Source organism: Bidens hawaiensis, unplaced genomic scaffold, assembly GCF_021521415.1.
Source record: "Bidens hawaiensis isolate Kalapana, Puna unplaced genomic scaffold, B.hawaiensis_p1.1 tig00034649_1, whole genome shotgun sequence".
Classification (NCBI taxonomy): domain Eukaryota; kingdom Viridiplantae; phylum Streptophyta; class Magnoliopsida; order Asterales; family Asteraceae; genus Bidens; species Bidens hawaiensis.
In genome coordinates this window covers 151,417-156,455 of record NW_027496003.1, presented here as the reverse complement: position 1 = coordinate 156,455, position 5,039 = coordinate 151,417, and positions in this window count along the sequence as shown.

Genomic DNA, 5,039 nt, shown 5'->3' with positions numbered 1-5,039 from the left:
GTGATAAGGAGTGGTTGAATTGAAGCTCCATTGATGGATTCTAGGGTTTTGAGTTTTATGATGATGATGATGATAATGATGATGATGATGATTTGCAGAAGCAGCAGGGTAAAATTTTGGTAGTAAGTTTTAATATTTTGTATGGAATAATAATAATATTGGAATAATGATGTGTTGCGTTTTTTACCGACCCGTGTAATAGATGGATAGACGGATTGAATAATATAAATTATTAAGCCTTAAATGTATAATTAAAAAAAACGTTAAATAAAACCTCATGGCACATGAAATAGTTCCAAACAAAATAATGGTATTACACAGTTTAGAAAATTAAAAAACTAAAATTTTAATTTGTTTTAGGCTTATTAGTAACAATTAACAAAGTTATCACTTTTTTCCTTGGAACCGTTGTTCCGGTTCCTCTTTTGTAATTATCAAATCCTCATTATTTTTCTTCTCTTCAAAACCACCTTTAATACATAATAACATAAATGCTAAAGTTTTGAAAACTTTGGCCTATATTAAAAAAAAAGAGTTTTGGTATCAAATGGTTATTGGTTAACCTAATAACAAGAGTACAGACAATATAATATTATAAATAAGATTATTTATTCATAACGCTTCACATTTAAAGTAAAATACAAGATCTGCTAATTGAGAGATTGAATTTACAATGATGTATTTAAGGAAGGAAGGCGGAGATCATTTTGAATTGGGAGAATAAGCCATTGGGTTAAGGAGAAGGGGAAATCAAATTATTGAACGGGACGGGATACTAAATTGGGAGGGAAATTTTTATTCCAAAATTATAGATATTTCGTTTCCGAAAAAGAAAATAAAATTAAGTTTATTAGCTTTAAAAATAACCAGGTTTTTTTTTTAACTTATTTTGCCTACCTCTCATGTCCCGTCTCAATTGAGGTTAGAACTCAGTATTCACAACCATTTGGTTATAAGCCACACACATTTGACACTAAACCAAGATTTTGTATGTTTTGTTTTTTGTGAACGACAAATAACTTCAATCAATTTGAAAAAAAATAACTACAAAAAGATGTTATAAAAAAAAACTCAGAAAAATACCACCCAATTCCACTCTTACAACAAATTTAAATTAAAGCTACCCCACCTATCTCATGTTAGACTAGGTCACTAAACAAATATAGTGATTAATTTTTAAATGTAAACATAAAATAAAATAAAAGTAAATTTTTTTAGATAAAACTATTTTATTTTTAATAGATAAATTTGAAATAAAAATATTCTTTAATAAGTTAAAAATATGTTTACAAATAATAATAATAAAATTGTAAATCTCTTATGAAGTGGTTTTGTATTACAATAACATCATAATGATTAAGCGTCTTATAAAGGTTAAAGTTATATGACCATAATGTAAAATGTCATATTAAGTTATTTTCTTATATGACTTCGACTACAAAGGGTCCTATAACACCGAAAATTTATGACTTAACTACAAATCCCATTAACTTATGTTATAATAAGACCTCAAGTGATCAAGTGTCCTATTACATTACCACATAATGGGACACCAACAACTACATGTCTTACATATTACTTTATTTGGAGTTACATTTTAAGTGTCTTATGAAGTTATATGATAATACGACCCAAAAGAATCATCCATCCTATTAAATAACTTTTTAGGACACCGAACCTGTAGCGTATATTGTTAGAGGACTCCAAATGTTCATTTGTCATACTAAATAGATTTTAGGACCCTATTTTACAAGCGTCCCACAAAAAAGGAACTAAGAAGCCCTTTTTGTTGTAGTGTATGGATTACAAGAAAGGTGTGATGATGAGTAGTGCTAATTCTGATGAGATCGAGGAGGAGTTCGTTGATCATGCCTTGTCCCGTGATAAAGTTCTATATTGTCGGGTTTAAACAATGAAGAAATGGACGCCTTAGAGGTTGAGGAATATGTTGAAGTAATTAACGATGAGGAGTCCTGCTTGATGCGAGTATTCCATATGGGAATACATCATTTATTTATGAGGACGAGGAAATTGAGTTTAGGATGTGACGGAAAAGGAATACCCTAATATGTAAGCACGTTCAACTGTTGATCAGGATGTTCCATTATTTACTGAAGAACAAGTCAAGGCTGCCGAAGATTATCTTGAGAAGACAACAAAGAAGAAAGATAAAGTTTCAGAAAAGGGGTCAAGTCTCTTGGATCTTGATGTTGAGGGTTGGTTCGGTAATCACAACAAATACCTTACTTAGAAGATCATTGAAGCATACAAGTACATTGATTAAGAGCACAAGCTAGATGTAAGTGCACGCGTCAAAGCAAATCAGAAGACTACGTTCAAAGCCGTGCAAACCGTATGATGTGTGTCTAATGATGCTCTTTCTATTGAAATCACAACTAAGCTTCAAATTTAAAAAATGAAACTCCTAACGAAAACACACACAACCAGAAAGTGTACCGATCGTATGTAATATAGAACTAAGGAAGTCTGAGTATCGATCACAAGGACACGTGAGAACGCCTAAGAAAACTAAACCCTAGACAAGACCTTCCTGATAATAATATTTTTTAAATGATTTTTAGTAATTAAACTACTTGACCTAAATTACTTTAACTAAATTAATTAACTTAACTTAACTTGACGAAAAACCTATGAAACTCAATGACTGTGACTGCCAATGGAGAAAACGTCTACCTAGGTAAGAATCATATTGAAGGTATAACAAGCTAATGGATTGAATGATCTCACGACACCGGTATCTAAGGATGACACAACTAAGGTTCGCTCAAGAAAGCTAGATCACCTATCGGTCTCACTAACAAACCCTAACTTACACTTAATTGATTTTAAGAACAAACTGGGAAACGAATGCTAAGGTTTTCTAATGCCGACTCTCCTATCGGACTCACCGACACACGATCCTAATGGAAACGAATACTAAGCAACCAAGGAGAGAGGAACAATTTGGTTTAACTTAAATTAGACCAACTAATCGCTCACAAACCCAAACCCGACAAGAACTGAAACAAGTAAAAGCAATGAGACGACTTTACTTCCTATCACCTCTAGGTCTCTAAGAAGGTGTTAACTCGCTGACCTATTTCAATTTACAAACTCAACAAAACCCTACGGTTGATCCTACCGCAATCAAACTCTAAACACAAAGTAAAGAATCAAACAAGCTACAATCAATCAAAACTAATTCAACCAATGGAAACAAGAGGTTTATGAGTATAATTAATGAAATCACAGCCACGAAACACAAACTAATTAAATATTAAACCAAAATTTCATTAACAAATCAAGTCATGATGATCAAACAATCCATAAAACTCACTAAAACCTAACAATATTCATCAAACCTAGATAGAACTAACATGTTTAGCCTCTCATGAATTTTGGAAAGCAGATATAAGTTAATATAAACACCATATTAATCATCACAAACATCATTAAAATCATTCAACAACTTATAATAATCAATAACAACTCAAACCCTAACTCAATTGCAAAAGAATACAAGTTTAAAGTTCAAAATCAAAGAGTTATGAATACTAAAAAGAACACAAGGTTTATGAATGTTATACTCAAGATTAGGGCTGAGATTAGTGATGAATATTAACCCTAGCTACTGTCCACAACCGTCTCTAATGATATCCTTCTTCCTCTAGCCGCCACTAGCTTCCAAAACCTTTTTTCTTTTCTTTTCTTTTCTTGGTTGCAGATTGCGATCGGAACTATGGGTGTTGCTGATTTCGGGATTTAGGACTGGTTAGGGTTTGTTTGTTTTTTTTTTGTTTATTATATTATAACACATATGTGCTTCACAAAATGAATATGGGTTGGGCCTTTAAATTGATTCTTCAATAATAGTGCATAAAAGGCCTCTAAATCTCTTTCAAAGCTTGGTTTCTTTCTCTTTAAACCCGTAACCTACAAAATACATATTAATGTAACATCATACTAAAAAAAGTAAAAAAACATTAAATATTATATAAATAAGCGATTAAAACAATGGTAAATGGTGCGGAAAACAAGTGTGTTTTACAACACATCAAACATCACCACACTTAAGACATTTTCGTCTCTGAAAATGAAATCTACACAGGATCATAACCAAGTGAAAATAACAAACTCCCAGATTGTTAAACATTACTAATGCATAAGAAACAACTCGACATATGGACCGCGATTGCCAGTATTGTTGTCCACTTAAACCCAGCCACCAATTAATCAAGTCCCCAATTGCATTAAGCGTTTTAAGTCCAAAAATAAAGGCTACACCTACCCCATCTCAGACAAACAGAGCTAGAAGACTAGAGTCGAAGCATTCTGGTTCGACAAATCACCATAAGCCAAGGACTCGTTGATGGTACTAATTAGATGTACTCGGTAAAATTTGATGGATGAATGGTTATGTGGAAGTCGTACGAGCTATTCCTTAATATTATTGGACTTTGTCCTATAAATTCCTAATTTGATATTTATTGACTAAAAACCTTTGAGCCCCAATAGTGTATCCTCAGCGTCGCTATCCCCTTTGTAATATGTACACTCTATGTCCCATCTATTATGTGCATCTTTGGCCTCTTTTACTAACTTTGAGAATGCTTATTTGGCATTTTACAATACATAACTTTCTCACAATCATTTTCTTTTTGGAACAACCTTTCGGAGTATACTTTCAACACATACTTTTTTTCATCTTTTTTTATATCACCTTAAAGCATATAACTATTTCTAAGCTCGTAAAAATATGGACATGTGGTGGTGTGCTGGTTTGAGTGCATCTAAGTCATACCGTCTCAAAATTTTTAGATTATGGTAATCCTCTCTAAGCATAGAAATTCGATTTCACCATTTTTTTTAAATTATTATATATATAAAATATGCTAAAGAGGACTATCAAAGCTAGTTGGGCCTACCGACACTTCCCATATCAGATATGCAAACCATCTCTTCTTGTATTATTATATCATGTTTTTCAAAAGTTCTGATATCTTGTTAACACAGCGATAATAATATCACTTCCTGCTTAA